This window comes from Triticum aestivum, chromosome 5A (genome assembly GCF_018294505.1).
Source record: "Triticum aestivum cultivar Chinese Spring chromosome 5A, IWGSC CS RefSeq v2.1, whole genome shotgun sequence".
NCBI classification, from domain to species: Eukaryota; Viridiplantae; Streptophyta; class Magnoliopsida; order Poales; family Poaceae; genus Triticum; species Triticum aestivum.
The window spans coordinates 38,490,516-38,517,799 of record NC_057806.1 but is presented as its reverse complement, the minus strand read 5'-3'; positions in this window follow the sequence as shown (position 1 = coordinate 38,517,799).

The window sequence follows — 27,284 nt, the reverse complement described above, 5'->3', positions numbered from 1 at the left end:
ACGATCCTCACGTATCGGTAGTACTCCTCCATCGATCTACTTCTCCACAGTACCTTCACTCGCCGGTGGTGGTTTTTGAATGGAAGAGGAGAGGAGTAGCGCTGGTTTTGGATTAGAACGGGAGAGGAGCAATGCTGGTTTTGGACTGGAACAGGACAGGAGGGGCGGTGGTTTTGAAATGGAAGAGGAGAGGAGCGGCGTTGCATTTAGATTGGAACAGGAGAGGAGCGGCGGTGGTTTAAGAGGAGAAGAGCATAAGAGCGGTGCTGGTCTTGGAAGTATTTTTTTGTTGTTTTGCGTATTTTGGGTCAAAGTTTGACCACGTACTGTATTTGACAAGCAAAATGTGAATGCATGTCACCAAAAATTGTATCGTTTGGTTTGTATGTGAATATACTTTCAAATTATATTATTTTTGCAACGTATAACATATATTTTATGTGCGAAAATCATGGTCAATTATGACCCAGAATAAAAGGGAGACTATTTAATGTGGGGTCGCTTTCTTAATTGAAGGGTAAATTTATTTTAATTTTGATCCAGTTACAGCGTGCCGGCCCAAATTATATTATTTTTGCAACGTATAACATATATTTTATGTGCGAAAATCATGGTCAATTATGACCCAGAATAAAAGGGAGACTAGTTAATGTGGGGTCGCTTTCTTAATTGAAGGGTAAATTGATTTTGATTTTTCAAATTATATTGTTTTTGCAACGTATAACATATATTTTATGTGCGAAAATCATGGTCAATTATGACCCAGAATAAAAGGGAGACTAGTTAATGTGGGGTCGCTTTCTTAATTGAAGGGTAAATTGATTTTGATTTTGATCCAGTCACAGCATGCCGGCCCTCTCGTCCAATCCTAAATTGCTGCCGCACGCTCCTCTCCCTCTTCTCCATTGCAAAACCACCTCTTCTCCTCTCCATCATCTCCATTCCAAAACCACCGTCTCGCCTCTCCCTCTTCGGATCTTCTCCATTGCAAAACCACCGCCTCTCCTCTCCATCATCTCCATTCCAAAACCACTGTCTCGCCTCTCCCTCTTCTCTATTGCAAGACCACCGTCTCTCCTCCCATCTTCCAAAGCTAGCACCAGACCACTCAGAAGGACATCTATGGAGAGGATGCAGCAGCGAATCAGGCAGATCGTTGGTGGCGACCAGGCAAAGTTAGCTAGGTTGAAGGAGATCCTTAGTTGGTTTGACAATGAGTGGGAGATTTTGAGGACGGTGCGGGCCATGTGGCAATGTATGCGAAAGAGCGAGACGGCGGCGATGAGGGCGGCGATGTACATGTACTCCTCAGCGGCAGTCATGTCGCAGTCCTCCGAGTTCATCGAGTATCTCCTCTGGGCGATGGAGCAGACAGATTCGCCCAAGGCGACAGTCAGGTGGAGGTGGTGGGCGTACAGGTCGAAGGTCGAGCACCCAGAGGATAACGAATTGATCGAGTATGGTGTGCCGTTCGTGAGGGTGCAGAGCCAGCCGGAGCCACAGGAGTAATCGTTCTCCCACCGCAAGAGGAGGCCGGATGGCGCGACGTTGCTTCCCAGCCATTCTTCATGGTTCCCTCAACGCTCGCCTCGTTTCAACGGCGGCGGTAGGGTTTAAGGTAAGCTTCGCACTAAACTAATCTTCCACCTGCTCATGCTTACAATCAGTGCGACAGCTAATGAAAATCATGCTTACAATCAGTCTCTGAGTACTACGCCAATCACCCTAAAATAGCTCTGGACCTTTGGGTCAAAGTTGTGACACAGTGTACAAATAAAGAAAAATAGATTGGTGCTTCTTTTAGAAAAGAGTACTCCCTGGAAAACTGCCAATGTAAGCTACTAGTATTTGGTTAGATGATTTGCTGTCGAGAAAGATCCGTCCACAGAGAGCGCCACACATCCCACTGGTGGTGGTGGATGCCAATGCATGCATGCAGCATGGTTGGTGTCGGTAATTTTTTACTTGGCACACCTCGCACTCTGCATATATGCCGGTTCCATACGTACATTTGTGCAATTCCACCAAAATGCAGCTGAATAACCCTATTTGCACAGATAATGAAAAAGCGTGATTACATTATAGTGGCACTAGTTGATGAAACACACAAAATAAATAGAAGAAAATATTGCGATAGTATCATAGTATGCCATGCTGCGAGGGCGAGATGGGCCCTGCGACACCTCATTCGGTACGCCTCATACTGGACATCGTCCCAAGTCTCTCAGATACACCTTCTGCCAGCGATGAACATCAGTGTACAGCGGTAGTACAAGGAGGCACCTTGGGACATTCAAATCTCTATTTTGTACATATCAACTAAAATTAAGCACCCCAGTTTGCAGAAACGCTTAAACATTAACAATGGGACTAGTTGATGAAACATACATTAACAAAGAGAAGCACTTTCTTTATCTACATTGGAAATGAAATGATAGAGATGACACTCGCTCTATTTTAACTGTATTATTACTTCATTTTATTAGTGACACTAGGGTCGAGCAGGTGGCAAACGAGGTGTACCGTGCGTCGCAAGGATGGAGGTCGGGGGTGCTTAGACTGGGATGTTGAAGCTGGCTCTTTCAGTCACCAACATGGATGATTCAATTCATGGGACCTTGTGGTGCAGTTCACCTAAAATGAAGCAATGTCCCGTGAGCTAGCAGCTTCTTCTTCAAATTTTTTTAAGAAAAGGGCTCCAGCCCCGGTTCCATTTCCATCAGAAAACGAAACCCACAGAGCTTCTTCTTCATTAGTTGCAATAAAATTGAGCAACATCAAGGTTGGTTGTGAAGCTCCTGGAATGCTCAAGTATAATTTGGATATCATTTGTGCAGTTCAACTAAGATCGAGCGTGAAATGTATATCTCTGTTTGCACAAAAAGGTGGAAAGGAGGGTGACTAACAAGTGATGAAACATGCATCAAATGAAAAGAAGCATGTTCCTTATCTGAATGGCAATCCTACAAGGACAGTAGCAATTTATAAAGCACTGGCATTGCTAGATATTAGTGTGTGCATTAGGATTAACTATGACAACCGTTAAATACGACATTACTTTGGGCACGGGAGAGTAGGCGGACCAGGACAGTTGCATTTCTAACGAAAAGAACCAACTTATCTTAATGGGAAATTTTAGAAGGACATGTAAAGAAGTGCCAGTGATTCATATTACTGGAGGCATTACATTGAAAACAACATTGGTTTAACGTGTCCTTACTTTTAACAGTGCGACTGCTACATTTTACCAGTGGCATTACATAAGAGTGGCTTGGGGAAACAAACATCAGAACAAGATATCTGGGTTGGTCCCATTTTTGTTCGGTATAGCCACCTTATATTGTGTGAGGCTAGCAAATCTAGTGCTGGACTTACTCTATTGACGTGTCCCCCAGTCCCCACTTTCTTTCCTTTTTCAACCAATAGATCGGGTTTATATTGAGTTTGTACTGCGTTTCCCTTTATTTCCCTATTAGACCTAGAGACCAGTTGGATAGCCAGTCTCTGCTACTTTTTGCCCTCATTATTTCCTCTTTCGACCAAGTCCTAGATTCAGGTAACAAATCCTCCCCCACCCCACCCCATTTCTTCCTTGTTTGAACCAAGTAGTACTAGAATCGAGTGCATGAACTAGTTTTACCTCTTAAACGTAAAAAAATTAGGTGGTTTTCGAACAGCCGATCGATCCTATCTACGAGGGGGGCTGAGAAATAGTAAAAGATACAAATGCAGCGAAGTCAGGAGCTCAGGAAGTAGAGCAAGGCCAGTTTCGAAGGAAGTTATACCTGATGGTCGCCGGGATGTCGCTAGGTGGGCGGCGGGAGGTCGGATCTGCCCACACTACGACAGCGAGGAAGAAGGGGTCGGAGGCCCTCCCTCGCTAGCGGTGCTTGGGAGAGAACGGCAAGGCAGGCTGATCGGGACGCGCCCAATAGTGGGTAAGAGCCGTCGCCGAGGACGATGATAACCCACAAGTATAGGGGATCGCAACAACTTTCGAGGGTAGAGTATTCAACCCAAATTTATTGATTCGACACAAGGGGAGCCAAAGAATATTCTCAAGTATTAGCAGATGAGTTGTCAATTCAACCACACCTGGAAACTTAGTATCTGCAGCAAAGTGTTTAGTAGCAAAGTAATATGATAGTGGTGGTAGCGGCAACAAAAGTAAAGACAACAAAAGTAATGTTTTTGGTATTTTTTAGTGATTGTAACAGTAGCAGCGGAAAAGTAAATAAGCGTAAACCAGTATATGGAAAACTCATAGGCACCGGATCAGTGATGGATAATTATGCCGGATGCGGTTCATCATGTAACAGTCATAACATAGGGTGACACAGAAGTAGCTCCAATTCATCAATGTAATGTAGGCATGTATTCTGTATATAGTCATACGTGCTTATGGAAAAGAACTTGCATGACATCTTTTGTCCTACCCTCCCGTGGCAGTAGGGTCCTATTGGAAACTAAGGGATATTAAGGCCTCCTTTTAATAGAGAACCGGAACAAAGCATTAGCACATAGTGAATACATGAACTCCTCAAACTATGGTCATCACCGGGAGTGGTCTCGATTATTGTCACTTCGGGGTTGCCGGATCATAACACATAGTAGGTGACTATAGACTTGCAAGATAGGATCAAGAACACACATATATTCGTGAAAACATAATAGGTTCAGATCCGAAATCATGGGACTCGGGCCCTAGTGATAAGCATTAAGCATAGCAAAGTCATAGGAACATCAATCTCAGAACATAATGGATACCAGGGATCAAACCCTAACAAAACTAACTCGATTACATGATAAATCTCATCCAACCCATCACCGTCCAGCAAGCCTACGATGGAATTAATCATGCACGGCAGTGAGCATCATGAAATTGGTGATGGAGGATGGTTGATGATGACGACGGCGATGAATCCCCCTCTTCGGAGCCCCGAACGGACTCCAGATCAGCCCTCCCAAGAGGTTTTAGGGCTTGGCAGCGGCTCCATATTGTAAAACGCGATGATTTCTTCCCTTTGATTTTTTTCTCTCCGAAAGCAAATATATAGAGTTGGAGTTGGCGTCGGGGGGTCTCCAGGGGGCCCACGAGGTAGGGGCGCCCTAGGGGGGGCGCCCCCCACCCTCCTGAGAAGGGTGTGGGCCCCCTGGTCTTCATATTTGGCGAGGATTTTTTTTATTTTTTCTAAGACCTCCCGTGAAGTTTCAGGTCATTCCGAGAATATTTGTTTTCTGCACATTAAACAACACCATGGTAATTCTGCTGAAAACATTGTTAGTCCAGGTTAGTTCCATTCAAATCATACAAATTAGAGTCCAAAACAAGGGCAAAAGTGTTTGGAAAAGTAGATACGACGGAGATGTATCAACTCCCCCAAGCTTAAACCCTTGCTTGTCCTCAAGCAATTTAGTTGACAAACTGAAAGAAAGAAAGAAAAACTTCTACAAACTCCGTTTGCTCTTGTTGTTGTAACTATGTCAAGCCAGCATTCAAGTTTTCAGCATAGATCATAACTAACCACATTTGCAATAATTCTCAGGTCTCATAATTACTCATGTCAATAGCATAATCAACTAGCAAGTTATAATAATAAATCTCGGATGACAACACTTTTTCAAAACAATCATAATATGATATAACAAGATGGTATCTCGCTAGCCCTTTCTGAGACTGCAAAACATAAATGCAGAGCACCTTTAAAGATCAAGGACTGACTAGACATTGTAATTCATGGTAAAAGAGATCCAATCATAGTCATACCCAACATAAATTAACAGTGATGAATGCAAATGACAGATGTGCTCTCCAGCTAGTGCTTTTTAATAAGAGGGTGATGACTCAACATAAAAGTAAATGGATAGCCCCTTCACAGAGGGAAGCAGGGATTTGTAGAGGTGCCAGAGCTCGATTTTGAAATAGAGTTAAATTGTATTTTGAGCTATATACTTTCATTGTCAACGTAACAACTAAGAGATGGCGATATCTTCCATGCCAAACACATTATAGGCGGTTCCCAAACAGAATGGTAAAGTTTATAATCCCCCTCCACCAACAAGCATCAATCCATGGCTTGCTCGAAACAACGAGTGCCTCCAACATACATCAGGTCCCAGGGGGAGTTTTGTTTGCAATTAATTTTGATTTAGTTTGCATAAAGCATGGGACTGGGCATCCCGGTGACCAGCCATTTTCTCGTGAGTGAGGAGCGGAGTCCACTCCTCTTGAGAATATCCCGCCTAACACGGAAGATAAGGACATCCTTTGTTGATACATGAGCTATTCGAGCATACAAAACAGAATGTTTATTTGAAGGCTTAGAGTTTGGCACATACAAATTTACTTGGAACTGTGGGTAGATACCGCATATAGGAAGGTATAGTGGACTCATGTGGAATAACTTTGGGGTTTAAGGATTGGATGCACAAGCAGTATTCCCGCTTAGTATAGGTGAAGGCTAGCAAAAGACTGGGAAGCGACCAACTAGAGAGCGACAACAGCCATATACATGCATTAAAATTAATAAACATTGGATGCAAGCATGAGTAGGATATAATCTACCATGAACATAAATATCGTGAAGGCTATGTTGGTTTGTTTCAACTACATGCGTGAACATGTGCCAAGTCAAGTCATTTAAATCATTCAAAGGAGGATACCACCCCATCATACCACATCATAATCATCTCAATAGCATGTTGGCACACAAGGTAAATCATTATAACTCATAGCTAATCAAGCATGGAACACGCAACTACGATCTCTAATTGTGATTGCAAACATGTTTATTAATAATAAGCTGAATCAAAAACGCGGGACTTATCATATTTACAAAAACAAAAGAGGTCGGAGTTCATTCCAGCTTTTCTCATCTCAGTCAGTCCATCATATATCATCATAATTGCCTTTCACTTGCACGACCGAACGGTGTGAATAATAATAAGAGTGCACATGCATTGGACTAAGCTGGAATCTGCGAGCATTCAATAAACAGGAGAAGACAAGGCAATATGGGCTCTTTGGTTAGTTCAACAATAATGCATATAAGAGCCACTTCAAAAATTTAATTATGGTCTTCTCCTACTGACCCCCAAATAAAAGAAATAAAACAATTTACACGGGAAAGCTCCCAACAAGCAAAAGAAGAACGGGAAATATTTTTGGGTTTTCTTTTTAGTTATTACTACTACAGCAAAAAAATAAACTACTACTAATTTTTTTGGTTTTTTCTTAAGGTTTAACAAACACACAAGAAGAAAGCAGGAAAAGGAAAATAAACTAGCATGGATATTACAGTGAAAAAGTATGAGCACCAACATCTAGCAATGAGTGTGTGTGAACATAAATGTAATGTCGGTGAGAAATACGTACTCCCCCAAGCTTAGGCTTTTGGCCTAAGTTGGTCTATGGCCACGGCTAGCCTGGCGGATATCCATAATAATAGTTGTTGGGGTCGTACTGTGATGAAGAATAAGAAGGCTCCGATTGCCACTGGCTGGCAATCATCTCCGGATCCCATTGATAGTTAGACTGTCGTGAAGGATCAAATTGTGGTTTCGGTTCTGGCTCCTCGGCTGGTGCAGGGTTCCGGTAGGCGTGAATAGCTGCCAACGGAACAAGGTACGTGCCTGCAGTCAAATCAAACAAAGAAGGAGCAGGCAAGGTAATAGTCTTATGATGATGTTTATTAAAGAACAATTGATATCTAAGCTCCCCTACCCTATTCTTAACAATAAAATCATGTGCCACCATACTTTTATGATCTAGATAAACACGGGGTAGCACTTTTTCTTCCTTCTCAGCATGCCTAATAGGAATGTTAAAATGTGCGGCTAGGCGTGTAGCATAAATGCCTCTAAAGATGGGGCCCTTAGTACGGTTCATATTTAATCGTCTAGCAATAATACCGCCCATACTAAAGGTGTTATCACTGTATAAACCTTGGAGTATAATAATTAAATCAGGGATACTAAGGTTTCCACAGTTTCCACGTCCAATTAAACAATGACTAGCAAATAATGCAAAGTAACGTAAAACAGGAAAATGTATGCTAGTGATTCGTGCATCAAAAACCTTCCAGGTTTCTCCTACAGTGATATTATTAATAAATCCCTCCACATCATCATGGTGTGGTTCTTCTGTCTTGCCCTCAAAAGGGACTAAACAAATATGATAGAAATCAAAAAGTGACATCTCCTTAGGCTCATCATGTAAATGAAATTCCACCGTAGGTGGTGAGTTCCTAGGATGAAAATAAAAGTTTTGCACAAAGGTATTTGTGAGTAATAGATACTGATCGCATTGGTCGTGAAGGAAAGTGGTGAGGCCTGTATTGTGAGCCAATTCATGAAAATCTTCATAGATACCGGCTGCTCTCAAGAAATCATCAGAAGGCCATTCACACGCCCGAGTCTCCGCGGTGCCCGACAAATTATACTTAGGCTTCGGTGCCTTTTCCTTCGAGCTTTGGCTCGATGAGCCCCTCAATAATCTCCTCATCATTTTCTGAAAGATTCTGAAATTTTTAGTAACTTCAAAATAAAAGTAACCAAACTCAATAAAACTGATAGCAACTGCTGCTACAAGTGCCTAGAGCCTATATCAAGCATTAGAACTACTTGGAACCATATAAATTTGACATGCAAGCTCAAGAACATGGTCACCTATGCAGCACAAATTTGCAACGAATAAAGCACTAGAACAAAAACTAATTGGACCAATGGAGGAGTCACATACCACGAAACAATCTCCCCAAGCAGTTTTGCAAGAGGTGCTTTGAGCAAGGAGATCAAAAATCACAGCAAAAGTGGCTGGAACTTGTGCTTGAGTTGGTTTTTCGGGTTTGTGTGAGATAGAGGAAGAAGATGGGTGCTGGGATAAGTGGACGAGGGCCACCGTGGGCCCATGAGGCAGGGGGCGCGCCCTATAGGTGGCAGCTCCTCCCACGATGATTTTTGCACAGTAAATCCTCAAATATTCCCGAAAAAATTATATTAAATTGCCATGGCATTCTGAGGACTTTTATTTTTGGGACAATTTTATATTGCACGGATAAGCCAGGAAACAGACTGAAAATACTATTTTTACTTTATTTAATATAAATAACAGAAAATATAAAGAGGGTACAAAAGTTTGTGCTTCTAGTTTCATCCATCTCATGCTCATCAAAAAGAATCCACTAACAAGGTTGATCAAGTCTTGTTAACAAACTCATTTCGATGATCATGAAACCGGAGAAATTTCGAATAACACTAAGTTACCTCAACGGGGATATGCACATCCCCTATAATAAGTATATCATATTTCTTCTTGACAGTAGGAAGAGGAAATTCAAAACCTCCAAATATAATCGACGGAATTTTTCCAATGGAGTTGATACTATGAACTTGAGGTTGTATCCTCGGAAAGTGTACCGTATGCTCATTACCATTAACATGAAAAGTGACATTGCCTTTGTTGCAATCAATAACAGCCCCTGCAGTATTAAGAAAAGGTCTTCCAAGAATAATAGACATACTATCATCCTCGGGAATATCAAGTATAACAAAGTTCGTTAAAATAGTAACATTTGCAACCAGAACAGGCACATCCTCACAAATACCGACAGGTATAGCAGTTGATTTATCAGCCATTTGCAAAGATATTTCAGTAGGTGTCAGCTTATTCAAGTCAAGTCTACGATATAAAGAGAGGGGCATAACACTAACAACGACTCCAAGATCACATAAAGCAATTTTAATATAATTTCTTTTAATGGAGCAAGGTATAGTAGGTACTCCGGGGTCTCCAAGTTTCTTTGGTATTCCACCCTTAAAAGTATAATTAGCAAGCATGGTGGAAATTTTAGCTTCCGGTATCTTTCTTTTATTAGTAATGATATCTTTCATATATTTAGCATAAGGATTTGTTTTGAGCACTTCAGTTAATCTCATACGCAAAAAGATAGGCCTAATCATTTCAGCAAAGCGCTCAAAATCCTCATCATCCTTTTTCTTGGATGGTTTCAGAGGAAAACGCATGGGTTTCTGAACCCAAGGTTCTCTTTCTTTACCATGTTTCCTAGCAACAAAGTCTCTTTTATCATAATGTTGATTCTTTGATTGTGGGTTATCAAGATCAACAGCAGCTTCAATTTCTACATCATTGTCATTACTAGGTTGAGCATCATCATGGACATCAGCATTAACATTTTTACTAGGTTCATGTTCATTACTAGATTGTGTTTCAGCATCTGACATAGAAATATCATTTGGATTATCAGGTGGTTCAGCAATAGGTTCACTAGAAGTTTGCACAGTTCTATCATTTTTCTTCTTCTTCTTTTCAGAAGAACTAGGAACATCAATATTATTTCTCTGAGAATCTTGCTTGATTCTCTTAGGGTGGCCTTCAGGATACAAAGGTTCCTGGGTCATTCTACCAGTTCTAGTAGCCACTCTAACAGCATAACCATTTTTCTTACTATTCATTTCATCAAGCACTTCTTTTTGAGCTTTAAGTACTTGTTCTACTTGAGTGGTAACCATAGAAGCATGTTTGCTAATAAGTTTAAGTTCTCCTTTAATATTAGCCATATAATCACCCAAGCATCTCATCATATAAGCATTTTCTTTTAATTGTTTTAAACATAAAGTTATCAAACTCATCCAAGCACTGACTAGCAATTTTAGTAGGAGGAACTTCAGCTTTATCATATCTATAGAGATAATTTACCTTTACTACCTGTGTCGGGATATCAGGGTCATGAGGTTCTTCAATAAATAAAGAATTGAGATCATAAGTTTCTTCAACAGGCAGTGAATTAAGACCATGTATTTCTTTAATAGGAGGTAAATTCTTAACGTCTTCAGCTTTAAAAACTTTCTCTTTCATAGATTTCTTTGCCTCTTGCATATCTCTGGGACTGAGAAATAGAACACCTCTCTTCTTCGGAGTTGGTTTAGGAATAGGCTCAGTAATTGGAGCAGGAGTTGGCTCAGGAGGTGCCCAATTATTTTCATTTGTCAATATATTATTCAATAGAATTTCATCTTCATCCGGTGTTCTTTCCCTAAAAAGAGAACCAGCACAACTATCCAGGTAATCTCTGGAAGCATCGGTTAGTCCATTGTAAAAGATATCATGTATTTCGGGTTTCTTAAGAGGATGATCAGGCAAAGCATGAAGTAACTTGAGAAGCCTCCCCAAGCTTGTGGGAGATTCTCTTCTTTAATTTGCACAAAGTTGTATATTTCCCTCAAAGCAGCTTGTTTCTTATGAGCAGGGAAATTTTTAGTAGAGAAGTAATAAATCATATCCTGGGGACTACGCACACAACCAGGATCAAGAGAATTAAACCATACCTTAGCATCACCCTTTAATCAGAACGGAAATATTTTGAGTAAATAGAGGTAACGTGATCTCTCACTGTTAGTGAACAGGGCAGCTATATCATTTAACTTAGTAAGATGTGCCACAACAGTTTCAGATTCATAGCCATAAAACGGATCAGATTCAACCAAAGTAATTATATCAATTTTATTTCTAAGTGATTCTTTGTTCTATTTAATTAATAACCTCTTAAGCTCATATCTATCCTTTCAAGCGAAAATAGCGGCAGAAGATTCCTTATCAAAAAGATAACCTTTAGGAGTAATAGGCATGTTTTCATCATCACTGTCATCATCGTATTCAGATTCAATAATTTCTTTTTCTCTAGCCCTAGCAATTTGTTCATCAAGAAATTCACCAAGAGGCACAGTAGTATCAGACATAGAAGCAGTTTCATCATAAGTATCATGGATAGCAGAAGTGGCATCATCAATAACATGCGACATATCTGAACGAATAGCAGAAGCAGGTGTAGGTGTCGCAAACTTACTCATAACAGAAGGTGAATCAAGTGCAGAGCTAGATGGCAGTTCCTTACCTCCCCTCGTAGTTGAGGGATAGATCTTGGTTTTTGGATCTCTCAAGTTCTTCATATTGTCCAGCAGATATAAATCCCAGGTGACTCAAAGAATAGAGCTATACTCCCCGGCAACGGCGCCAGAAATTAGTCTTGATAGCCCACAAGTATAGCAGATCGCAACAACTTTCGAGGGTAGAGTATTCAACCCAAATTTATTGATTCGACACAAGGGGAGCCAAAGAATATTCTCAAGTATTAGCAGCTGAGTTGTCAATTCAACCACACCTGGAAACTTAGCATCTGCAGCAAAGTGTTTAGTAGCAAAGTAATATGATAGTGGTGGTAGCGGCAACAAAAGTAAAGATAATGGAAAACTTGTATATGGAAAAGTAAATAAGCGTAAAACAGTATATGGAAAACTTGTAGGCACCAGATCAGTGATGGATAATTATGCCGGATGCGGTTCATCATGTAACAGTCATAACATAGGGTGACACAGAACTAGCTCCAATTCATCAATGTAATGTAGGCATGTATTCCGTATATAGTCATACGTGCTTATGGAAAAGAACTTGCATGACATCTTTTGTCCTACCCTGCCGTGGCAGCGGGGTCCTATTGGAAACTAAGGGATATTAAGGCCTCCTTTTAATAGAGAACCGGAACAAAGCATTAGCACATAGTGAATACATGAACTCCTCAAACTATGGTCATCACCGGGAGTGGTCCCGATTATTGTCACTTCGGGGTTGCCGGATCATAACACATAGTAGGTGACTATAGACTTGCAAGATAGGATCAAGAACTCACATATATTCATGAAAACATAATAGGTTCAGATCTAAAATCATGGCACTCGGGCCCTAGTGACAACCATTAAGCATAGCAAAGTCATAGCAACATCAATCTCAAAACATAATGGATACTAGGGATCAAACCCTAACAAAACTAACTCGATTACATGATAAATCTCATCCAACCCATCACCGTCCAGCAAGCCTATGATGGAATTACTCACGCACAGCGGTGAGCATCATGAAATTGGTGATGGAGGATGGTTGATGATGACGACGGCGACGAATCCCCCTCTCCGGAGCCCCCAACGAACTCCAGATCAGCCCTCCCGAGAGGTTTTAGGGCTTGGCGGCGGCTCCGTATCGTAATACGCGATGATTTCTTCCCTATGATTTTTCTCTCTCTGAAAGCAAATATATAGAGTTGGAGTTGGCATCGGAGGGTCTCCAGGGGGCCCAAGAGGTAGGGGGCGCGCCCTTGGGGGGGCGCCCCCCACCCTCGTGAGAAGGGTGTGGGCCCCCTGGTCTTCATATTTGGCGAGGATTTATTATTATTTTTTCTAAGACCTCCCGTGAAGTTTCAGGTCATTCCAAGAATATTTGTTTTCTGCACATAAAACAACACCATGGTAATTCTGCTGAAAATAGCGTCAGTCCGAGTTAGTTCCTTTCAAATCATACAAATTAGAGTCATAAACAAGGACAAAAGTGTTTGGAAAAGTAGATACGACGGAGACGTATCAGACGACCGCATGAACATTGCACCTTCTCACCTTCCTGGCAGAGAGGATCCGGCTAGATCTGTGACCAGCGGTGAGCAGAGAGAGTGTGTGGCCACCGCTGTCGTGTTTAGATCTGGAGAGGCCTAGACAGTGTGAAGAGAGCAACACTAGCAAGCAAGCGCGGAGGCTCCTGCCTATATAGTGGAGTAGTACTAGTTTTCTTTTGTCTACCAGAGCCGGCTTGACCTCGTCAATGACTGTTGAGAAGTCTTCATGCACGTGGCCCGGAGGCGCGGTTGTCGTCATTTTGATCTGAAGCGCCGGATTATAACATATAACACGAAAAATGCCACATGACAAGAAATCATAACCTCACTGCCCAAAGGAGACAACATGAATCCCGATGGACAAACTAGATGAGGAACAAAGCTCAAATTAAAGATAAACTCGTAGAAAAGGGGTCCGTCGATAGATGTCCTAATTAACATAGCCGGCTTGACCTAGATGGCAGCCAAGTAGTCACTGTTCGTGCATGTGCCCCCAATGACTAGCCCAACTCAGTTGTCGCTGTTTAACCCTCGCAGTGATCCGAAGCACATGACACCTAATTTTGCGAGATGACAAGAAACCTTTTTTTAGATTTCTCACCACAACTACAGCCATGTACAACACAGCCTGCACGATATGTTGACGATAGCCAATCCAGGCGTGTCTGCTGGAGTCTGGTCACATGCATGGATGAACTGATCTTCCGTGTCTTGCAGGGATCGTCCGGGCACCAACGTAGTACAACACTTCTCACTACAAAAAAAAGACACATCCGTGACATTTTGGGCCAAACGATTTTTTTTCTGTCATACATATGACACTTCTATGACGATAATTGTGACAAAACCCGGTATCATCATAGATGTGGTGGGCTCCTACTTCTATGAAAAAAAATCATGACAGAAAATGGACTTTTCATCCTGGGCGGGCCGGAGACGCAGCTGCATGACATTCTTTGGGCCGTCCATGACGGAAAAAACCGTGGTAGAAGCGAGGGGGAGGAAAATTTCGGGGAGTTCCCAGTTACGGTGGGAGGTCGGGGGCCAAACGATGCGCGTTTCTCTCGTACACGTACGCGCGTGTGTGCGAGGCGTTGGCTCTAACTGAACCCGAGCAAGGCATTGGGCTCTAACTGAACCCGAGTGATTGCACTGCAGGCTACGCGTTATTGAACCCGAGCGATTGATCGATGGCTGTTAACTGAACCTGATCGAGCGATTCCTTGGCTACTGCTGCTAACTGAAGCCGATCGATGGGATAAACAGTGAGCGTTGCGGGGGGAGGGGGGTTGGATGAACAGTGAGCGGTGGCGTTGCCTCTGGATGAACAGGACCCCGTGGTGTGGTGTAGGGCTGGATGAACAGTAGACGGTGGAGGGGTGCCCGTGGAGGGGTGGATGAACAGGACCCCGTGGTGTGGAGGGCAGGATGGACAGTAGACGATGCAGGGGTGCCCGTGGAGGGGTTGTTGAACAGGACCCCGTGGTGTGGAGGGCTGGATGAACAGTAGACGGTGGAGGGGTGGTTGAATAGTAGCCATTGGAGTAGCGCGCGGTGGAGGTTGGATGAACAGGAATCCGTGGAGGCTGGAGGAGGTCGACGGTGGATGAACAGTAGCTTGTGGAGGCTGGAGGGGGTCGATGGTGGAGATGAACAATATCCCGTGGAGTCCCGTTTTGCGGTACGCCACACCCCTCCCGATGAACAGGACCCCTGTTTCGACCATAGCGCTCCAACACAAGTCCGTTTCCTCCGTTTTGAGATATGCCACACCCCTCCCGATCAACAGGACCCCCGTTTCGACCGTAGGAGGTCTGTTTCCTCCATTTTGCGGTACGCCACACCCCTCCTGATCAACAGGACCCCCGTTTCGACCGTAGGAGGTCCGTTTCCTCCATTTTGCGGTATGCCACACCCTCCCGATCAACAGGACCCCCATTTCGACCATAGGAGGTCCGTTTCCTCTGTTGTGCGACACGCCAAGCCTCATTTCCATCGCCTCTTCCGTCCAAGCCCTCCCGATGAACACGACCACGCATTCCGTTCCGACCCAGCCGCGTTGCCTCCCAATGAACACGACGCATTCCGTTGCCTCCCCATGACCACGACGATGACGTTGTTTCTCCATTCCCACCCAGCCATGTACACGAGCCCTCGCCGTATGTATGCGCAAGTAGGCGTTCGAGACCCCACCCGTATGTACACATACGTGGCCGTATTTTCTTTCTTGCACCCTGGCCGCCTCTACTACGACACGTGTGCGCCTCTACATCCACCAGTATATATGTACGTACACGTTCGCGACCAGAATGACAATGCCACGTACGCTTCGACCAGGTGGGTCCCGACTGTCAGGCACTTCCTTGCCTGCGAAGATGTAGCTGGTGGGTCCCAGCAGTCAGGGGCGAATCGTTTTTTTGCCCAGACACACTTCCTTGCGTGCGAAGATGTAGCTGGTGGGTCCCAGCAGTTGGGGGGCTGGTGGGTCCCAGCAGTCAAGGGGGCGAATCGTTTTTTTTCCGGACACACTTCATTGCGTGCGAAGATGTAGCTGGTGGGTCCCAGCAGTCAGGAGGGTGAATCGTTTTTTTTGCCCGGACGCACTTCCTTGCGTGCGAAGGTGTAGCTGGTGGGTCCCAGCAGTCAGGGGAAACGTTTTTTTCACGAAATACGGTGGCCCGTGCGGTGGGTCCCTGCTGTCAGGTGGAGGAATCATTATTTTCCATGTAATAAGGAGGCACTTCCTTGCTGCCGCCGTGGACCCAGCTGTCAGCCTCTCCACGTACAGTCCACGTCTGATGGAAGTCTTTCCTTGACCATGTTGACCACACCGCACCGAGAGCACCAGGGCAGTAGACGACGGCGAGGCCTAGGAAGGGGACGACACGGAGGCAGGGAAGACTCGGCAGTTGTTTCCCACGTAGAGGGGAGTATGACTGTACGAGGGTTTACTGGTTCGTCTGCCGTCATCGGAGAATAACAGCAGGTGTGGGTGAGTAGAGGGATGGCTAGGCCAACGATGGGAGTATGGTCGGGCGGTGAGACCTGCGCGACAGCACAGCCGGCCGCGAGGAGGAGGGAGCAGGCAGTCCCGCCGGCGCTTGTTTGAGTGGCCGGAGCAGGAAGAGCAGAGATTGAAGAAGCACGACGACCGTTGGATGGACATCCAACAGTCAGTGCTTGTGCGTCAACCTTTTTTTAGGAAAGCCTCAAATCTGTGGAAAACAGCATACATCCCATCTGCCATTATTTCTAATAATTTACAGCCCATTTGCTAATTCTTAAGGTTTTTTTGGAGCCCATATTCTTTTTGTTAGCATTGCAGCCCATATTGTGGCAACGGTTAAAAAATTATACGAAATTTTGCATATTTTGGTGTGGTCCTAACTGTTTTTAATCCCGAAATTTCGACTCACATTCAAATTGATTTTAAAAATAAATGTATATCAATATAAAATCCAACAAATTCTCCACGCATAAAAATTAATGTAATTTAAAATCTTGAAATGAAAAAAAGATATTTGAAACTAATTGCCGGTTTGATGTGTTTTAAAAATGTACAACCCATTTCTCATTACTGATGGGCCATTTTCTCGGCCAGCCGAATGAAAGCTCTCCTCGTCTTGAAAGATTTGCAGCCCAATAGGTCTGACAAAGCGACTTACTTGGCAAATCACAAAAAAACTGGGTTGTGGCCATGGACCCAGCTGTCAGCCTCTCCACATACAGTACTCTTCCGATGGAAGTCGTTCCTTGACCATGTTGACCACGCCGCGCGGAGAGCACCACAGCGGTGGACGACGGCGAGGCCTAGGAAGGGAACGACGCGGCAGTGGAAGCCCGCGCAGAGAGGACTACGAGGGTTCACTGGTTCGGCTGCCGCCACCGCAGGGCCTGGCCAGCGGTGGGAATAGTAGGGGGCGGTGAGGCCTCTGTGGCAGCACAGCCGACCAGGGGAGGTAGGAGCATGCGGCATGACCAGCGCTGCTTTGGGCGGCTGGAGCAAGAAGACCCGAGGTTGAAGAAGCACTACGGCCGTTGGATGGACATCGTACGGTCACTGGTGCTAGAATCGTTCATATTGACCAAGTTGACAAAGCCCTTCGTCCCCGTCAACTTAGTAGGCCCACAAGTCAGCCTCCCATCAAGGTGGGTCCCAGCTAGCCGGGGGAGTATTCATTTTTTTGTGCGTAATAAGGAGGCACTTCCGGTGGGTCCGAGCTGACAGCGGGGGAACATTTTTTTCGCGAAATACGGTGGCACGTCTGGTGGGTCCCAGCAATCAGGGGGAAATGATTTTTTCGCAAAATACTGGTGGCCCGTCCGGTGGGTCCCTGCTATCAGGTGGAGGAATAATTATTTTACGTGTAATAAGGAGGCACTTCCTTGCGGCAGCCGTGGACCCAGCTGTCAGCCTCTGCACGTACAGTACTCTTCCGATGGAAGTTGGTCGTTGACCACATTGACCACGCCGCGTCGAGAGCACCAGGGCGGTGGACGATGGCGAGGACTAGGAAGGGGACGACTCGGAGCCGGGGAAGACGCAGCAGTGGATGCCCACGCGAAGAGGAGTACGAGGGTTCACTGGTTCGGCTGCGGTGTGAGGTTGCTGTCGCAGCAGATTAACAGGGTGTGTTGGTGAGTAGAGGGATGGCCTGGCCAGCGGTGGGAGTAGTAGGTGGCGGTAAGGCCACCGCGGCATCACAGTCGGCCACGGGAGGCAGGAGGACGCGGCACAACCGGCGCTGGTTTGGGCGGCTGGAGCAAGAAGACCAGAGGTTGAAGAAGCACTACGGCCGTTGGATGAACATCGTACGGTAACAGGAGCTAGAATCGTTCATATTGACTAAGTTGACAAAGCCCTCTGTCCCCGTCAACTTGGTAGGCCCACAAGTCAGCCTCCCACTATGCTGGGTTCCAGCTGGCAGGGGGAATATTCATTTTTTTGTGCATAATAAGGAGGCACTTCCTTGCATGCGAAGATAGCTAGTGGGTCCGACATGTCAGCGGGGGGCACTTTATTTCGCGAAATACAGAGGCCCTTCTGGTGGGTCCCAGATGTCAGGTGGAGGAATCATTATTTTGCGCATAATAAGGAGGCATTTCCTTGTGTGCGGCCGTGGACCTAGCTGTCAGCCTCTCCACGCACAGTCTACTTCTGATGGTGTCGTTCGTTGACCACGTTGACCACGCCGCGCCGAGCGCATCCAAGGTGGTGGACGACGGTGAGGCCCCGGACAGCAACGAGCTAGAGATGGGAAGACGCGGGAGTAGAGTCACAGACGGAGAGGTGTACGAGGGTTAACTAGTTCTAGTGCGGTGTGGTTCGGCAGTCGGTGGAGAAGAATAGGAGGTGTGGAGGGCTGGAGGGATGGCCTGGCCAACGGTGGAGTAGCGCTTCATAGCGAAGCGTGCTAAGCAGAGCTGCTAGCAGCAGGAGGCGGGAGGTGGTCCCGGCGGCGCTGGAGGAAGAAGATGAGAGATTGAAGATGGATGCCTGTCGTTGGATGTAAATCCAACGGCTAACATGTCAGAATCATTTGTTGACTAAATTGACAACGACTTGCCTTGGCTTCGACCTATTCGCCCACATTTCAGCCTCCAAAAATGTGGCACGTATTCAACCCATTTTTTCAGAATTTACAGTCTTTTTTTACGCGGTAGAATTTACAGTCAATTTGATCTTTTTTTTGAATTACAGCCATTAGCTGGGCTGGGTGAACAAATAATGTAGCGTCCATGCGGCCCGTTTATTTTATTTCCTAAAAAATTACAGGCCATTTGCACTTTCTTGAAATACACGATTTTGCTGGGCTGATTCTAATTATAATGTTGGGTTGGGCCAGCAATGTTATCAAAAAATAAAAAAGGGGCTGAGCATTTTGTTATAAATATATTTAAATAATAAGTGATATTATTACATTCGTGTTTAAATCTTACCAAGCTTTTGTACACAATCACTAGGATTTTCGTGCCCAAAAATCCAAGATTTTATTTGCTAAGAAATTATTTTTATAAGTTAATAAGATGTGGGATATTGTTTTCTTACATATGTAAGTATCTGTTAAATATATGATGATAAAAAAAATAATATATAATAACATATGAAATATATATTTTTAGAAAAACAGGGAGCATCTCCCCGGTTCCATTGCTGAGGATGAAACCACAACATATTCTGATACAGCAACTCAAAGAGCAGTTCGAAAGCAATGGTAGAAAAGCTACAAACTAGGGGGTGGATGAACAAGTTCTCTGAATAACACAAATCACCCGAGCGGTGCCATAGGCAGAGCGGATAGAGCACTCAAATGACACAATGAGGGTCCAGCGAAGCCTTCATGGTCTTCAGCCGAGGGGCCGTGTCAGCCTGCGGCGACCAGTAAGCAAGCGGAGAGACCGGGCTGGAAGGCGTAGCATGGTGGATGTCCCTCTTTTTCGGCGCCAGGTGCCCATCATCCTCATCAGAGATCTCGAGATGAGCCCATGGGTCCATCCCCAGAGCAGGTCGAGCCTTGTTCAGCCACAAGTGATCGCCAACGGTTTCTGGAGGGATCTTGTTAGGGTTTCCATGAAGCTCATCAACTTGTCCTTGTCTGATCCAGAGGAGAGAATCGCCCATTTCCTCACCATGTTCCCGATCAACCTTAAGACCCGCGGAATGGAAATCCAGGAGGTGTTACTGAAAATCATAGCATTTATATATTTCCAAAGGCACCAAAGGACAGCTGAGCTAACAATGTTTAAAACGAGCACTTTTGGTAGCAATCCAGAATCTAGCGACAGATTCGAAGGATGAGCCAATCTGACTAGAGAAATATTCCTCAATGTGGGCCCAGAGATGTTTAGCAACTATACATTCAAAAAATAGGTGAGAACAAGACTCTTGTTCCAAGCAGTAAACATAATCAAGGGGTTTGATGATGTGTCTCTTTCTAAGGTTATCCCTAGTCATCAATTTGTTTTTGGAGAGAAGCCAGAGAAATACATGAATTTTAGGGGGAACTCTCAATTTCCAGACAGTAGGGATAAACACGGGTTGAACCCCTCTAAAGTTGATAACATGATAGAGGGAGCTGGAGGAATACTTCCCCTTATTGTCCAGCTGCCAAATCAGGGCATCCGGCTCAGTAGTAAAGGTAATGCTTTTGTTAAAGAGAGTTTTAGGCATTGACCATCCCAAACTTTATTGACACTTTTGTTAAGCTCACTACGGATAGAGTAAATAGGCCAAAATTGGACTGCTAGGGGGGATGTGCCCAACCAACTATCTTCCCAGAACCTGGTTCTGCTCCCATCCCCTATGTTCCATCTGTAGCCAAATTTCACAGCATGCGTAATAGATTTTAATCCTTTCCAGAATCTAGAGGTCTTAGGGTTGGAGGAAGGGACAAAAATATTAGGTTTATTTCCAAGGTATTTATGGGCAATAAGAAGCTTCCAGGGTTTCAGGTCTTCCTCATAGAATCTTTTAATCCAAGACCCTAGAAGACAGATGTTAATTTCTTGGAGGTTAGGTATGCACTAGTAGAAAACAGGGCTTTGGTCCAGGCCGGGTCAGCCCATTAGTCCCGGTTCAGTCCGGAACCGAGACCAATGGGGGCATTGGTCTCGGTTTGTGAACCAGGGGGCGGCCGGGCCACGTGGGCCATTGGTCCCGGTTCATCTGGAAATTTTGGTCCCGGATGGTGGGATGAACGGGGACCAATGGGCCTCGCTCCTGGCCCACAACCATTGGTCCCGGTTCGTGCCTCAAACCGGGACTAAAGATTAGACCTTTAGTCCCGGTTTGAGGCGCGAACTGGGACTAATGGGGTTGAGACCTTTAGTCCCGGTTCGTGCCACGAACCGGTACTAAAGGTCCAATTTTCAAACTCTACCCCCCCCCCCCCCCCCCCGTGGATCGCCTTTTCAGTTTTGAAAAAAATAAAAGAAAATGATGGAAATGTCAAAAAAATAAAAGAAAATAAGTTTCCCATGTGATATGTGGTCTAGTTGTTGGGAAAATTTGCAAATGTGAATTTTGACTTTATTTGCAAAATCTCTCTAAAATTTGTGGAGGGCTAACTGTGGTCAAACAATGGTCAAACTAATTATTCTAGAATATTAGTGTTACTAAATAATTATTTCAGTTATTTCAATTTTGGTCAAATCTGGTCAAACAATGGTCAAACTAATTATTCAAGAAATATTAGTATTACTAAATAATTATTGTTTTTTAAAACAATAGTTTCAAAATAAAACTATGAAATGTGTCACTTCATGCTCAAGCAAAATTCCTGAAGGTTAATAGGATTGACATCTTAGTATTGTCAGGAAAACAACAAGTGCAGACTTGGAGCGAGGGAGAATAGAACCCGGAAGTTAAGCGTGCTCAGGCTGGGGGAGTGGGAGGATGGGTGACCGTTCGGGAAGTTAGATGATTTGGAATGATGAGGGGTGATTAGAGGATAAATTGAGAAGTGATGAGGGGTGGTGATTACAGACTAGAGGTTAAAATAATTCTGAAATTTGAAAATAAAAAAAATCAAAAAAAAATTTCAAAAAAAAACATAAAATTTCCTACCAACCGGGACTAAAGGTGGAGCTCCACGTGGCCGCGCCCTTTAGTCCTGGTTCTGGATTGAACCGGGACTAAAGGGAGAGGCATTAGTACCGACCCTTTAGTCCCGGTTCCAGAACCGGGACTAAAGGCCCTTATGAACCGGGACTAAAGGCCCTTTTTCTACTAGTGATGCCTAGGCCTCCAAAATCTTTTTTCATAGAGACTAGGGCCCAATTAGCAAGGTGTAGCTTCCTATTTCCCTCAAAATCATTCCACAAGCAATGAGACATCTAAGAATTGATGAGGTTCACTGCCCATTTAGGGAACTTGAAGAAGGACAGGATATACACTGGAATGCTAGCCAAACAAGCTTGCATGAGGATCAATCTACCTCTGTAAGAGAGAAGTTTGCCCCTCCACCCAGCAATCCTTTTAATGATTTTATCCAGAAGGGGTTGGATATCCCCTCTCCTCAGTTTATCATAGTGGAGAGGGATACCTAGGTACTTAATGGGGAAGTTACCTTTATTACAGACTAGAATAGAGAGGAAGTCAGCTAACTCCTGATCATCCATGTTGATAGAGATGAGCTCACTTTTAGAGTAGTTGATTCTCATGCCTGAGACTTGTTCAAACCAGGTTAGAACAGTTTTCAGATTGCTAGCATGTGTGGAGTCATTGTCTAAGAAAAGGATGGTATCATCTGCATATTGAAGGCAGATGATGCCACCAGGGTAGACCGCAAGACAGAGCCCTGCAATCAGACTATGATCAGCAGCTTTGCTCAGCATTTTAGTAGGAACGTCCACTACTAAATTAAACAAAAGCGGGGAGATGGGGTCACCTTGCCTAAGGCCTTTACCAGCAAGGAAAAAATCACTTTCATAGTTATTTAACTTGACCCCAACATACCCCCCATGAGTAAGTTGCTGGATCCAACTCTCCTCTATGAAAGGCTTGGAAAAGATCTAATAGATCATTTTTCACCAGTACCAAAAATGCTGGTAAAACAAGAAGGGAATCACATCAGGACCAGGAGCCCCATCAGGATAATAGCTAAAAATGGCTTCCTTCACCTCTGTCTCTGAAAAAGGGGCTTCTAGCAGCTCATTTTCAGCAGGAGAGACTTTTTCAGAAGCAGAGAAAAAAATGTTTTGTAGAGAGAACCCAAAAGGGTTTTCTTTCTTTAATAGGTCTTTGTAGAAGTCACTAGCCACTTTCAGCATCTCATCTACCTCAGTAACAGGGCCATTAGGGCCATCAAGGGAGTGAATGAGGGTTTTCCTCCTCCTCTGGTTAGCTACTGCATGGAAGTAAGCAGTATTTCTATCACTTCCAATATATCTAGCAGAATTGTGGGTTTTCCTTCTGACAGGGCAATTCTCAACTTTATGGGTAACCATTTTGTAGATAAAACAACTCTTGGGCCTGACACATTTATCCAAATGATGCCCTAGTTCCCCACAGTTGTAGCAGATCACCTCAGAGTATGCCATAAGGCATGAAGCAGGGCAGGAGCAATTTTTTGGATGTCCTATCTCTTCTTTTGCTGATTCTTTCCTTGAGATTTCCCACTGATCTGAGAGTCAGAACCACCAGTAGATTGATCTTGGGAATTTACAGGAGCCTGCCAGATTGTGCCCCCATTTGGGGCAGAGGTGGGCCGTACCACTGCCCAACCGGCGCTCCCCCCCATTGTGATAGGGGAAATTCATCGGAGTTCATGGTTCCTGCTCATCCTCCAGCTAGATGTTGTCTCTCAGGAAGAAGAAATAACCACCAGACAGCTCAATTGAAGCAGATTGCAAGCCTAATTCAATCTTCTGCAGGTTTGGGGGAGAGGTAAGGTAGGGGATCCACCTGCTCTGGCTCCGGTGGCGTGCTGGTGGGCAGGAGTCCAGTCAAGCATTCCCATCTCGCAGCATGGCGTGGATCTCCTGAATTCACTTCTCCTTTCGCCCATCGAACGAACGCAATCGGCGGCTCACTGGGGTGGGGCATCCTGTGCTTCTCCGAGAAATCTCCTTCGAAGTAGATCTGCAGGGCTGGATTCAGCAGCTCCCAATCCACATGATCCTTGCACATCCGAGCATACCTGCGCGAGTGAGAGAACAGATTCGGTCCTTCCTCGGCTACCTCCCTCGCAGCTTCCTCCTCTGCTTCCATCCATTCGCGCGTGCACTGGGTCCAGGAGAGAGCACCGTCGCAGATCCGCATCACCCGCTCCCTCCATCTCCTCCCTTGAGTCTCCCGCAGCACCGCCGGCGTGACGGAGTCGAGTGGCTGGAGCATCCGTGGGAAGGCTTTGTAGACATGTGGGAGATGCATCTTGTACATTTGCCTGTCTTCCAGCCATTCCCCCGTGGATATGGCCGGTGACTACATGGGGCGCGCGAGCGGACTTGCTGAGGGGGGCAGGCGCGCCCGGAGTCAGGAGGCGGGGGGTGGCGGTGAGATCTATTTGCCAATTACTCCCTCCTTTTCGGTTTATAGGGCTCAATTCAAAAATCTCAACAACCAAGGTAGATGATGAATGGTGGAATACTTTTTGTAGTTTGCAAAAGCACCTAATTAATGCACTTGTTTTCCTCAAAAAATTATGTTTATCAATGCATAAATTGCAATGCATGCATGCATAAAGTACATGCATTGGTCAATTTTCTCTTAATACTTGCATCCAATGATTTAATGCACCTTGGAATCTGAACATGTGATGGAAAACAACCAAATTGAGCCTTATAAAATTGAAAAACTAAAATTTTGAGATAAGCCGTATAAACCGAAAAGGAGGGAGTATGTGAACTAAACAGTCAACATATAAAATAATTTAAATATATATAATATAGTTAGAAGGGAAACATAAGTTGGACCTGGCGTTCCTATTCTTATATAGGAAATAGAACATACCTCTGCGTTTTCTTCAAAAAAAATACATAAATTGGGCTGCCAAAAATAAAACCTCGGATGGGAGGTCCATAGGCCGGTCGATACATGACGGCCCTAAGAAAATACAAATAGGCCTATGGACCTCCCATCCGAGGTCGTGGGCTGCGCATGTTAAAAATGAAAGCCTAGACGGGGCAGCCCAAAACCACGTCCAACACTTGCCAAAACTTCGTCCCTCGTTTTCTCTGTGTTTCGCACACTCAACATTGTGTGGGCATTTTGACTGTGCATCATATGAAGATGTGCTATGCATGAATGTTGATCAGCATGATGTTAACTAGCTGGTAGTTCCATTTTCGACCATGAATAAAACTTCCAACATGATGTTAACCCTCTTTGAAAAGGCCGTGTTAATACAAATGCTCTGCCTCTGAAAGTTGTAGTTTCTTATCTGAAACTGAACTTGCAGTTTCTTATCTGAAATTGAAACTTGCAGTTTCTTCTTAGAGAATCACATAGTCTGCACTTTTATACTCCTATGAAACTACATATTAAGTGCTAAAAATAGATCTGTAGAATTCATAAAATACATCATATGCTCAATACTGCAAATCTGAAATTCAAAAGACATTCATATCTGAAAGTACTCTCAAAATACACAACACAAAACACAATTCACAACCTGCAAATACTGACAACCCTAAGCTCCTCCTGACAATTCACAACCTGCCCAACTATTGGGCTGGAGGGGGGGGGCAGCCTCCTCCTATTCTTCGGTGACAGACAGCCGCCCCGTGAGACGATGTGAATGGCGAGGGAGACGATGTCGGGGAAGCGTCGTTGGCCAACTGCTTTTCTTCTCTTGTAGTTGGGTTTGATCGACGAAGACTCCACCGGCTCGCTCTGGCAGGACACCCTCACAAACGGCACCCTGTAGATGCTCGATCATTCAATCTCTGGTGGATGTTCCATCTGGGATCGATACTCCCACGACCGCTCCCTCACGATCGGATTCGATGAATCTGTTTGCTCCATGGCCCAGAGGAGCAGCTCTATGTACTCCAGCGCGACTCCCTCCGGGAGTATCACCACCTTTTCTCTCTGTTGCAGATATTTGGCCATGGATGTCGCCGTCGTCGCTAGTTGGTCCTTGTTGTCAAACCAAGACTGTATCTCCAACATCCTAGCTAGCTACACAGGGGCGCCGTCTGCGATCCTCACGTATCGGTTGTACTCCTCCATCGATCTACTTCTCCACAGCACCTTCACTCGCTGGCGGTGGTTTTTGAATGGAAGAGGAGAGGAGCAGCGCTGGTTTTGGATTAGAACGGGAGATGAGCGACGCTGGTTTTGGACTGGAACAGGAGAGGAGGGGCGGTGGTTTTGAAATGGAAGAGGAGAGGAGCGGCGCTGCATTTAGATTGGAACAAGAGAGGAGCGGCAGTGGTTTAAGAGGAGAATAGCGGAAGAGCGGCGCTGGTCATGGAAGTATTCTTTTGTTGTTTCACGTATTTTGGTTCAAAGTTTGACCATGTACTGTATTTGACAAGCAAAATGTGAATGCATGTCACCAAAAATTGTACCATTTGGTTCGTATCTGATTGTACTTTCAAATTATACTCCCTCTATTTTTTTTATACAAGGCCACAAACTCATATTACAGGTACCAAGGTAAAAATCAATGCTATGTATAAGTCAATGTTGCTAGCTAGCTTGTCACCTTGATTTTCGTGTTAATTAATGTGGTTTTTCTCTCCCAAGCACAACAAGCCAACCCTCTTACTCCTCATTGGTTGATTAATGTTGGGAATGCAAGCTAACCTTCTCTCTCCCGCATGCACACAAGGGATATTAATGTCCTCGGGTGCTAGTACGAGGCAAATGCCATCAATTTTGCCTCGATTAATGTTAGTGGCCTTGTATAGTTGCAAATTGTAATTTTGATAGTGGCCTTGTATACAACGTATAACATATATTTTATGTGCAAAAATCATGGTCAATTATGACCCAGAATAAAAGGGAGACTAGTTAATGTGGGGTCGCTTTCTTAATTGAAGGGTAAATTGATTTTTATTTTGATCCAGTCAGAGCGCGCCGGCCCTCTCGTCTAATCCTAAATCGCTGCCGCACGCTCCTCTCCCTCTTCTCCATTGCAAAACCACCTCCTCTCCTCTCCATCATCTCCATTACAAAACCACCGTCTCGCCTCTCCCTCTTCTCTATTGCAAGACCACCGTGTCTCCTCCATTTTCTAGATGCTTTGCTCCATCGCGCCGGCGCAATCCATGGATACAAAATTAGTATACTGTATACTATTTAAAAGTCGAGGGCGGGGCTTTTCCTGCGCGGTAGGCGGCGGGGCAGTTCCGCCTAGTTGGTTTGATAGAGATGCAAGA